General features: G+C 49.7%; 1 protein-coding gene across 4 annotated transcripts in view; it reads right to left on the bottom strand.

Moving 5' to 3' along the window:
• The window catches only part of ANKRD11 (ankyrin repeat domain containing 11), a 153,611-nt gene extending 145,338 nt beyond the window's left edge, over window positions 1-8,273 (bottom strand). For 3 of the 4 annotated variants that reach the window (XM_061477322.1, XM_061477320.1, XM_061477324.1), the window contains exon 1: window positions 8,141-8,273. The gene's annotated coding sequence lies outside the window, so the exon portion shown is untranslated. Of the gene's footprint in view, window positions 1-926; window positions 1,252-8,140 lie in introns of those variants that run through there. The other variant, XM_061477321.1, reaches the window with a different exon arrangement.
• Window positions 8,274-12,319: the final 4,046 nt, after the last annotated feature.

The raw sequence follows: 12,319 nt of genomic DNA, 5'->3' as shown, positions 1-12,319 counted from the left end.
TAGCAGACAGAACAGACTGCAGGAGTAAATTCAGGCATTTCAAGACTATAACCTGTAGCCTTCTAACTAAGAAGCACTACTCAACACACCAGGAAAAGGCCACAAAGTTGACTTCCTGTCTCATCTCTTCTCCCCTGGATGAGAGCTAACTCAAAGACAACTCCACTCTCACCACAGAATGAGTTTAACACCCTGGTACCAGCCCTAATCACAGAGGAAGCAGATTAATTTGCCACAATCATGCACAGCAGAGAGCAGCTGAGTAAAGCAGGCCACTTCAAATCCCAGTCAGAAAGCCAGAAGCCTTCTGGGCTGCTGGCAAAATGGAGGGTGTCAAACAGATCAGAGTCCAGGACAGTGACAATGCAGAGCCCAACATGTACCCAGAGACAGGCCACAGCAAGGAAGGAAGCTAGAGAAGATACAGCAGTTATCAGCTATCTTCACTTCCAAAACTAGCATATTCTCACATGTCCTTTCTTGAGTGGTAGGACAAGAAACCACATGAGTTGGAATAAAAAGGTCAACATTCAAGGAGAACAGGCTTTCATCTCCAAACCTGGCTAATGTATTCAATGCTTGGACGGTGAAAGGTAAAGTTTTACACACAAAAATAAAACAGGCTTGCTCCTTACACACCCACAATCCAGCTTGGGTAAATGTATTTGCCTGTGCCTCACTGCAAGATGAAACCAAGGAGACAGCTAGCTATGGGAAGCAGCCAAACACTGTAACTAGAGCACCAGCTCACCCAGTGGTATTTAAACAACCGTAGCCCAGCCATGAGCAGGATGTTTGTTTCCCCCACGCAGCCCCCCCCCCCCCCTTTCCTGCATCCACCTATAGTTCTTCCCAGCATCAGCATGGCTAATCTCATCCATCTATCTAAAGATATAATGATAGCAGTACGTTATAAATAGGCTTACATCTCCAGTCCATGCAAGGCCTGACGCAACGGTCGGTGCAGCAAGCAGTGTGTGTTGTTACGACAACGGTGACATTTCACAATCCCTAACAGCCTGCAGAACATGGAAAACACCAGACCGAAAGTGTAAAGTCTACCCCAAAGATTACTGCTTTTCACGGGATACGGTCACTGCCACAGTCAGTAGGATACCAGATCCGTTGTCTCCTCCCGGCCGAAGGCAGCTATCAGGAGACCATTCCCAATGGAAAACTTCTTGGAACTTTATCTTGGCTCCTCCTAGACCTAACTGGCCTGCAGAACACCCAGCTACTTACTAGTAATTTGGAGCTCCTGGTACAACTTGTTTACACAGAGCAGGTCATAGGATAGGCTGGAAGGTGTAAGCAGGATATAGTTTTATGGCTCTGAACTTCTGCCCAGATAAGCTGATAAGGCTCCATGTTTAGGGGGAGGGGAAGCTTTCATGTGTACTGTATTTAAAATGAAGATGCACAATAAACTGCAGTTAAACATTTTATACTTAATAATGAAATTTCCATTCACATTATTTTCCTTTAAAGCTATTCAGTGGGTTTTTTTAGGAGTTCCTAATTACACATCCTTTCATTTCCTATCAAGATACTTGGAGTAGCACAGCATTACAAACCCTAGCTCCCCAGCCTCCTGCTGCACAGGATGTCGAGCCTTCAGGGACAGGCTGTCTCTAGATTGTGGTGAATTTTTCAGAGGGTAACGTCTCCCCTCCTTGCCGTGCCCATGACGCAGTTATGGCAGCTTTATGCTGCTCTGAAGGTAAATCTTTTTGACCTTTTCTACACCAAAAAGCTGATAGGCTTAAAAAAAAATGAATTACAGCTTGTTCAGTGTTTGCTCCCCCCCCCCCCCCACTACCCACAGCCATTTAGCCACCCCTCTGTGACACCCAGCAGATGCTGCATCCCAGCTGAGGACCTGAAGCCGACCGCTCAAACGAGCATCATCATTTTCTCAAAGCAAATCCAACACAACACAAGAGGAAAGCAGATGCTTTCTCGCTGTTTGTAGGTGAGAAGAAACACCAGTTTCCTCAGTACATAGTTCAGACAAAGCTTCTTTTACACATACTGAAAAAGTTTCCTACCCCTTCCAGTTTCAAAGCCTGTAAGTTTTGTTGCTAAAGAAACAGGCACACATTTTAGTCACATATGAACCCAGCACAAACACCTTGCACCTACCAGCAGAATTAATATTTCAGTGTTTCCACAAAATATTGAAAGATGTAACCTTTGGTTTGCTAATACAAACACAAGATACACAATCAATATCTTGCTCCTGCCAATGCAGGAAATACTCATCGGATAAGTTTGGTTTTCTTAGAGACAGGGGAAGAAAGGCTGCCTACAGATTTTGAGAGGATAAATAATTCAATGCATGAGTGCCAAGGGCAGTGCTGCACACATCCATATGGCAGGGACAATGCAGACAGTAATATATGCTTCACATCACCACCCTGACAGTGCCTTCAACCCTGACCTAGAAAAAAAACATCACTTTCTCTTGGCTACAACAGCTAATTCACTCTCCATCACCACTACTCCGCAATGCTAAGGACTACCACATGCTTCTCATTTACATTGGGGCTGCATCTCTCAGCTGTTCGGCCTTCACAGACTCACTGCTCGCAACAGCTATGCTGCAGCGAGTGGAACATCTCACATGATGAACTCGAAAATGAACCAGAAGAGATGCAGGTTTCAGAAACCCTCTGTAGGAGCTCAGGCCTTTTTCACTACCAAAACTGAAAGGGGCAGGGAAACCCAGGATGCTTTCTCATACGTGAGGCCTGGCAAGAGAGCAGGCACAGGGGGAGAGGGGAGGGCTGCTCCTGCTGACAGCCGTTCCCAATGGACCACGCACATCATGTCGAAGGCAGGGATAGCAGAGAGGAAAGAGGCTGCTTGCTGGGGAAGCCTCCCCACAACCCTCACAGCCAGAGACCCTGCAGCTGCACTTGCTTCACACTCCCAAAATAACTGTGGAGACACTCCCTGCCCCACTGTCCTGTTTTGGTGGCAATCTGGTCATTTCTCTACATCCTTCAGCGTGGGGAAAACATTAAAGAATCGAGAGGAAGAATTCTGGAACCCAAAATGCCTGATATAATTAACTGCACCTTCTAACAGGATTATTTCCTTTCCCGACCCCAATTACTCCTTCAGTTTATTAAAAAGAACTTGTATACACAGAAATGTTAACACCCTGAAGAATCACATAAACACAAAAAAGTCTGAGGGCACCACTATAAACAGAGTTAATGCAGCTCAGTGATTGGAAATGGATCTTGAAAGCTGTCAGATCAAAGCAAGATCTTTCTCGTGTAAGGACTGCATTACCCTTGGAGCCACAGAGCTAATACCATCTATAAAAATATTTTGCTCAAGTAAGTTAAGAACAGCAGCGTTTCATCTGTCAAAAGGTGCGAGGCTTTTATGGGATTAGCCATTCCACATACAGCATAAAAATTATAACAGCTTTTTAAAAGCCCTCAGCTCATCTGACAGAGACTACACAGACCAACGTGTGTGCCTGCTTTCTTCACACACGCTACACGCCGAACAGATTTTTCACTGCTATTAGCATTTAAGCTGCTTTTTATATATATATTTTTTTATACGCACTTGTAAAAGATTACAAATTGGCATCACCTATAACCAGCCACAGATGAAGCCTGCACCACCACCCAGGCTCAGACAAATTAAATACCAAGCAATAGCACGACAAAATAGATCAGAAAGCACCAGTTCTCACACAGGAAGGCTTGGAAATTCCAGGTACAGCTGAATACCCTCCAGAGCAGCCTCCAGACTGCCGGCACTGACAGCTTCCCCCCCTCCTCACAGCAGGATACTGAAGACAGCATTTTGCCCAAGCATATTAAGGCTCTGGCTGCACAAGCCCACACGGTTTAGGATGCCTGTGATTTCAGATAATTGGCTACACCAGCTTTGCCTTCAACATTCCTGAGAGTATTTTTATGACCATGCATCAGTGACATACAAATTACATAAGACTTGGCGGAGAATCCCATCGCTCTGCACCCTCGGAAAAAGCAGCTCCCTCCGTGCCGCTGATCTCTCGCAGGAAAAAGAATATATTTCAAAGCCGCAAACAAATCACTCCTGCGAAGTGCCATGCAGACTGGTTTAAATTAGACGGGGTAAAAATACATGTGGGCTAATCACAAAACACTGAAATCTTTGCTATGGAGACACCAGTTTCTCTCCACAGCCGTTTACAACTGGAATACCTACAGTTCTGACTCGTCACGGGGGGGGGGGAGCAGACAAGCCACCTTTACTAGAGGCCCATAAAGGAAATACGATTAGAATAACAACCACCATGTAAATATTTCCGAGTATTATTTGCTTTGCTGTACTGGAAAGCAGCAGTACCTGTCACTACTTGCTATGCATCTACCAACGTTAAATCTTAATGCCGAGGAAGAATTTCAATCCACGAGGCAGACGGTCAAGCCTGAAATTCAGGTGCTGCTCAGGAGGCAGGAAGAGGAAGAGGGGCTAACCCTCGGGAGGGAGCCTCGCTCAGTCGCTTCACAAAATGTAATTAACCAGCTCCTGTGCATTTCCTTCCCTCGGAGAAGGATTTCTTCACCGAGTAATTAGACTGTCCCAGTTAAGACTCAAGTCACCACACAGTGTATTTCCCCCCACAAACAAAGCTTGGAGAAGATTCAAGTACTACTTAAAAAATACTGCAATTTCTTCACATTGACTTAAAGCTCTTCCTAGTTTTTGCCTTAGTCACTGCATGGATCTAGAACTAACTGAAACCCACAACTAACTGAACTAACTGAAACTGAGACCCCCCCACAATCCTGGTTTTACTCCTGTATTCAAGACACTCCATTATTACAGAGCATTGCCTTCTTTTAACATGCAGAAAAACAGAAGGTAAAAAAAAAAGCCCACACAAAAACAATTGTCCTACTTCAAACACACATCCAAAGGCCACACCATAAAGACACAGAGTACAGATTAAATGCTGTAAAGATATACTTGTCAGGAACCTTCCTTTGAAGTATCTGCAGGAAACACTGTCATCACGCAGCCATGTTACAATTACACAGTTAAAATAATCACCACCAGTCGTGAGCAGTCCATCTGGTTTACTGAAAGGGAGCACTGCTGGTACAGTATTGATTAACACGACTAGTCTTCACTGACCCTAGAGAAATACATTTGTCTGCTCTGCTGAACAGCAGAAGAACACTGCATGACACTGTGAGATGCTTCAGTTTGTTTAGAAGTGGTTTTGGGGACTCAGTTGATGGAAACACAAGCAGAAAATAAAATCATTTTAACAGGTTGTCGGCCACACACGAAGGAAGAAATCAAACCCACTGCTCTGATGAAGGGCTTTTTGTTTTCAAGGTATTTTTTGAGTTTTCTTCCCCCGCTCAAAACAGACATTCATAATGGCCAATCTGCATGTTTAAGTCTGAGAAAATGCTATTACAATACCCTAAAAACAAAAAGCAGCACATTTAAAAAATCATTTCACCCTGAGCCTTTTTTTAATTAAATGGGGATAGGGACAAGAGTTCATTTTCTAAAAGCAGAAGCAGAACCAAACAGTAAAACCAATTGTGAAACACTAAATGTAACATCTCCAGCTCTCAGCCTGTCAAAGCAGCAAACGCTTCCATGACCAGGGCTCCTGTCATCACTGCTGTGAACAGGAACAAGGCAAAACCAGTCGGGAGATGGTCACGAGGGCAGAAATCAAAAGGCTTACACACACTCCAGCTCCAGCACATCGCTGGCTATAAGGGCAACTCCATCTGCTGTGATTTTTGCAAACCAAACCCTCAGCACTTACTCAGACAAGTCTGGAGGTGATGCAAGTCTCTGCTAGCCCAACAATACAGGTTCACAGCAAACCTCACGGAGGCCCATCGCCCTTTCACAGGGAGGACACAGATGAGATGTGCCCTGGCAAGTTCTAACCTTTTCTGTGCTACCTCCTTTAGGACTGACGAGTTCTCCCAGAAGCAGAGACCTGGAGCATCTCTGCATCAAAAGCACTGAGCTCCACAAACCCCCACACACCGTGGCAAGAGCAGACACAGGGACCCACACGGCAGCACAGACACAGCAGCACAGCACAGCTCTGCCTTGGGAACGAGCATGGGTAGGCCGTGAGGGTAACTGTGCTTCAGGAGCAGCTCAAGCAGAGCCCCGAGAGCACACCCTTGGGCTCAGACGACGACCCCTCAGACCGAGATCCTCCACAAAGGGAGCTTCCCACAGCAGAAAACAGGTCACACAGCTTCAGGGTGATGCTCTGCAGGCGTAAGGGAAGGAGGTGCCTGAGAGTTTCCCTGCTGAGACACAGAAGCCGGCGCAGGTCTGGCTCCATGCAGCATTTTAAGCCCTTTCACTGCACGCCACCACAACCACTTAAAAGTGCTCCAACACGCACCTTCAGCTGCCAGTAAATCAGTAAATCCACTTGGTGAAAAGCCAGCTTTTTTCTTTTTAAGTTAATCAAGGCAAATATTTAGTTCCTGGTAAAGCACACACAAAAGAATGTATCGATGCCATCTGAAAACAGGCAGAAGTTAATCTGCTTTTGCGTCTCCATGACTCCATGGAGTGTTTCCCCCCACCCAGAAAAAAGAGAAATAATTGGAGTGATTATACAAAAATGTTTCATTTTATGAACAAGAAAAAAAAATATAAATACATTTAATTCCAAGTTCCTTAAATTTATATAATCTCAGGGAAGCACACAGCCACTATAAAGTATTACATTAACAAGATGTTTTCAGCTAAATATCTTTGCCTGCACAGGAAAGGGGAAAAAAACAATACAAAATGAATTGGTCTATACCCAGTTTCAAAAGCCATCTCAAGGGGAATTTTGCTTCAAGAGCAGCCTGGAATTTGTTCTCTGCCTATAGGGCCATGTCCCCAGTGGTAAGAGAGTACTTTGTGTACAAAACCAGGAGGGGGGAGGAACCCTTTTCCTGCAACTGGATATCAAAACACATCTCTGAGCCTGGAGTAGAGGCCAACCCATAAACACACCGACTCCTGTGCCTCAATGAAGAGGCCAGTTCTGAACCCGCACGCACACCCCTCGCAGGACAGCTGCTCTCCCTGGGAAAGGGCAGAGGGCACCGAGGGCTCAGCTCGTCCAGGCTGCTGTTCGAGGAGAGGGCTGGGGGTAGAGCAGCGATTTGCCTTTCTAAACATGCAGTCCATGAACCGGGCGGGGGGGAGGTTAATTCTGGGCTGCAGAAGTGCAGCTGTTTTAGGTTCGCATTCTTTCTTTTTTTTTCTGTCTTTTTTTCCCCCTTCTCTTTGCTAAAGGGCAAAGGTGTCGAGCAGCCCCTCCGCGGCATACAAAGGCTTCTCCGAGGAGAAAAATACCAAGCAATTTAAAGATTAAACTAGGAAATAAATAAATAAACGCGGATCAGCCGGGCTTGGCTGGCTGCAGCTCGGTTCAGCTCCATCCTCTGCGCATACACACGCAGGGCTAACGCCTACCCAGGGATGATGAAATGGGAAACGGAAATTACCATTTCAGACAACTTTTGGTATTGTTCCTCCCTGCACAGCGCTCACCCCGAAAGGCAAGCTCCCCCCCTGCCGCCCCCCACAAAACAGGGTGGATGTGGGGAGGGACACAGGGCCCACGCTGCGGCCTCGACCCGGAGCCTCACGTTCCTCCCGCCCCGTCATGTGCCCCACGGCTCTCCACACCCCTCAACGCTCACCAGCGCCCGAGCTTTCCCTGTAGTCCTCTCAAGACCCACACACACCAGCCCCCCAATACCGAAACGCACACACCAGCCCCCCCAAAACCCTCCTCACCCCAGCGAGGCCCCCTCAGGCTCTCTCCCCTTCTAGCGCTCTCCCCTCTCCCCACACAGCCCTTCCTGATCCCAATCTCCCTCTCCACTTCCCCCGCTAACCCCACATCCTTTCCTCACCCTCGGTGCGTCGTTCTCCCCCCGCCCCTCCCCACAACCCCCTTCTCCCCATCGCCCCCCCCCAAGCCCCTCGCACCGCTCTCAGTGCCCCCTCACCGGGCCCCTTTGCCCTCACGCCCTCGGCTCCCCCTGTCCCCCAGCTCCCATCTAGGCCCCTCTCCTCCCACACCAGGCCGCGGCCGCCCGCGGGCACCGTCCCCGCCGCCCCTTACCAGCGCTCCAGGCTCAGCAGGCCGAGGTCAGCCTCGCGGGGGAGCGCGGCCTGCGGCTCCGCCGGCCCCGCCGCATAGAGGTAGGCGGCGGGGTTGGGGGGGGGAAGACGAAGGGGCTGCGGCGGCGCGGGGTGGCGGCGGCGCGCGGGGACTAGCGGCGGGCGCGCGGGCAGTGGCGGCGGCGCTTCCCGGCCGCGCGCTCCATGGCCCCGCCGCGCTCGGCCTCGGCTCGCAGCGCTGCCGCCCCACCGACCGACCGACCGACCGGCTACCGATTAGACGCCGCCGCTCATTGGCCCGCCGCGTCGGAGCTCCCCATTGGCGGAGCGCGATGGGTTGGGGGGAGGTGGGGGGGGGGGAGGTGAAACGCGGCGGCGCAAGGCCCCGCCTCCCGCCGCGCGCGGGGGACGCCGGGAGTGGGGACGCCGACGTGTCCCGGGAGCCTATTGGTGGGCTCCGCTGACGTCATGAGCGTGGCGGCGCTTCCGGGAGGAAGGGGTGTCCGCTCGGAGGCTCCGCGCAGGACGGTCCAGGTCCCGGTCCCTCCTTTGGCAGAGCCCTCGGAGCCCCCGCGCACCCACCCCGAGCGTCTCCGCACCGGGCGCCCTCACCCGCCCTCCCGCCCGTCCCGGCGCAGCCGAGCCGCTGCCTGCGCCTCAGGTGTAGGCCCGGTGCGTGGGGACGCTGCTAACGGGGCTCCCCCGTGTTAAGAGCGCAGTGGCCGGTAGCGTTTGGCCACTGACGTGGCCGAAAATGTACAACTGCCTGACAGGGGGCTGTAGGGAGGGGGGTGCGGTCTCTGCTCCCAAGGAACAAGGGATGGGACAAGAGGAAACGGCCCCAAGCTGCGCCAGGGCAGGTTTAGATGGAGCTGAGGAACAATTCCTGCCCCAGAGGGTGCTCAGGCATTGGAACAGGCTGCCCAGGGCAGGGCTGCAGTCACCGTCCCTGCAGTGTTCACACAGCGTGGAGTCGAGGCCTCAGTGCCGTGGGTCGGTGGTGGCCTTGGCAGTGCTGGGGAACGGTTGGACTGGGTGAGCTTGAAGAGCTTTCCCAACCTGGTTGGTTCTATGAATTGGGGTAACACACTGGGCTGTGAAACAGCAGTGGCGGGGATCGGGTGTGGGTCTGCTCCCGCTCCCCTGTCACCACTGTCTTAGGCTGGGGTGGGCCCAGGGGGATGGTGAGTGCCTTGTTACCATGCCGCTCACCATGAGACACCAGGCACAGGTGCAGTGCAGTGGACTCATCCCATCTTTCCCTGCCAAGGCTCCACTGCTGGCAACAGACACAGTGCTGCAAATCACTTGGTGATTTGGGGCCGAATTCCTTAACTACATTCTTATTAAAAGGTGTTAATGCTGAATGTTCACTTTTGCCTTCAGAAGAGGCAATTCTCTTGAGAATTACTGTCATGAAACATTCCTGCACCATGGCTGCAGGAGAAAAGTGAGAGAGTCATACAGGTTGGGGTCTGTGCTGGTTCGACCAGCAGGGGTTGGCACAGTGCACACATCATCTCTTAGCCCCCTGAGAAGCCTGTGAGCATGGCTCCTCCACTGTGCCCAGGCAGTCACCACTAGACAGGGAAGGCACAGCAACGCAGGCCATGCCCCCTTGCAGCCCTGGGATGGGTCTCCTGCTCCTGCCCAGCTGCAGTGGTTGTGCCTGGGGTTTATTTTCCTCATCAAAGTGCTAATTTCATAATACCAAGAGGTTTTTGTGCTAGTTTTATTTCCAGGGTCTCTCCTAAACAACCAGACCCATGGTTCTCCAGATGAGGATAGTGGACAAGCCTCCTGCCTTTGTCCTGCTGGGACTGGGGCAGTGACACAGTGGCTCAGCTCCTGCACTGGAGAAAACCCCACCAGTGCCTGTCCTCCCTAGCTGTGGCCATGTGGTGAGGTTGCCATATCTCCTCCCAAGAGTTGCTCTGTTCCCACCCGTTGTGTTTGTGCTCTCCAGTGCTAAGGTAACACCAGAATTCCTGGTGGATCCTGTTACTTGCATACAGCTGCTCATGCCTGAGCTCAGCATAACCCTTCTACGAAGTAGGAACACCAGCTGTACATAGGCATTTCGTACAGTGCATCTCATGCCAGAGCCCCTTGTATCACTGAGGTAATAAACCACTTGCTGTGGTATTCCTTCTCAGAGAATTTACAGGGTAGATCTTCACATCAAGTACAAAATGGGAGCACATGTGTGGCCTTTGTTTTGGTGGCTGAGGTTGGGGAACCAGGGTGACCTCATCTGGGTCATTGTGGGGGTTTGTCCCACTCTTTCCAGGAGGGTGGCTCATAACTGCAATTGCTTTTCTGGCGTTGACAGTTCTGCTTTGAGTCACAGATTTGGCAGCCTAAAGGATTGTTCTCATGTATGGGGGATGCCAGTAGTCCCCCAGGAAGGAAGATCTCTTTGCTGGACTCAGTGGTGATGAAGGAGTGGCTTGCGAACACGTGTCCGACTTTGCTGTTAAATAACAGAGAGAGATTTATCCTGAGCCTGTTAAGCTGGTCCTGTGTTCTACTTAGGCTTAGTCTTTTTATCTCTGCCCATCTTCCTCCTCCTCTGTCAGATCTCCTAAACCAGTCAAAAGAAAGGTTGTTGAGGCTTTTTTGTTCTCCTTCCATTAATCTTCTTGTCACACTACTCTGAAAACATTGCAAGTAAGCGTCTGCATCTCTGGGGCCTCTGAGTGACTGGATGAAAGGAGAAGTATGTTTTTTCATTTCCTAAATATAGTTGGCTGTAACTGCCTCCTTGACAGCCTTGAATGTCATCCTGGTCAAAGATCCAGTGCTGGAGAGGAAGTTAAATCCTTTCTGCATCACCCTGACCCTTTTCTACTTGAAGGCAACAGTGTGGACAATCAACTGATTTAAGGGAAGGACAGTAAAAGCACTCGGTGAAGAAAGCTAACAGTGGGAGCAGGGCAGGATGGTTCCAGTTGGGGGTGTTTTCTAGGTGAGAATGCTATGACGAGGGTGTTCAGCCTGCTTGGGTTCATTACCCTGGGGTGGCTTTTGCTCCTTGCAATGTAATTACCATACTTATGAGGAAAAAAGCTCTACAACCTATAATTGTTGAGCACCTTTATCCTGCAGTAGAGGTTGTGAGCTCTCAAATACTAAAACAAAACAAGTATGCTGTGCTGAGGAAAGAGAACGTTGCATGGGGGCAGAGGAATTAGGCCACTGGGGAATGTGCTCAGGCCTATTCCCGTTTGTTACAGCAAACTGAAGGGACGCTGATTTGGGGAAGGAGCTCAGTGACCCTTTGATCCTTGCTCTTTTTCTCTTGCCCTGTCCCATTCTGGAGATGGCATCTGCGTCTGGTGCTCACCTCCGTTTTCAACCTCGGGGTGGACCTGTCCATCTCTGCTTTAGCCAAGCTCCCGTGAAGCTCTACAGCAACACTCTTGTGGTGGAAGGAATCATTATGATAACCATAAGGTCAAAACTACCCATCTGTGCTCATGTGGGTGCACTTCTCTGCTGATTCAGCTCCTCTTAAGATGTAAAGAAGGGAATCTATTTTTAATAGATGAGACAATGTGTGATTTATGACTGCTACAGTCACACACCAGGGTAAATCCTGTGTGACCAGTCAGGTGCCAACAACAGAGGCCAAGTGAATAAAACTTTAGAAGAACTTTTACTTTAAGCTTGGATCATGTTTTAATTCGTGTCATCTATTAACATTTTGAAGAGAGATGGTTTTGGCAAACAAAGCAGCCATTTGGAAAGCCAGCAAGGAGTACAGCTGATGCTCTTGGTAGTGCAGCAGAAGTCTCTCCAACTCTGCACACAATCTCATTTTTCTTAAATAAAACTACTTTCAAGTCATCCTTGTTGGGTTTTTTGTTTGTTTTTTTTTTTTGGTGGTGGTGTTTTTTTTTCTTTTGTCGCTGTTAAAGGACAACTCCAACTTAGAACAAGCCCTTCTGCCTGTGATGCCATTAAGAAATAAAAGGCTGGGCTTCCACCCGCTTTATAATGAGGCGCTTGCTCACAGCTCCATGAGATGTGGTTCAATAATAAGGCTAAACTAAAGCAACAGCTCACTCCTACCAGATCAGCTGCCTTTTGAAGGTTTAACTCCTCACTGCAGCCCACGGTGTGATCAGTGGTGGCCCAGCAGACCCCACACAGGGCCCTGGATTAGGACCTGGACTAG

The sequence above is a fragment of the Pezoporus flaviventris genome, unplaced genomic scaffold (assembly GCF_033815535.1).
Source record: "Pezoporus flaviventris isolate CSIRO_AGI_PZ_B2104156 unplaced genomic scaffold, CSIRO_AGI_Pfla_v1 ptg000105l, whole genome shotgun sequence".
Classification (NCBI taxonomy): domain Eukaryota; kingdom Metazoa; phylum Chordata; class Aves; order Psittaciformes; family Psittacidae; genus Pezoporus; species Pezoporus flaviventris.
Note: the sequence above shows the minus strand (reverse complement) of the source record. Positions and strands in the feature narration are given on the sequence as shown.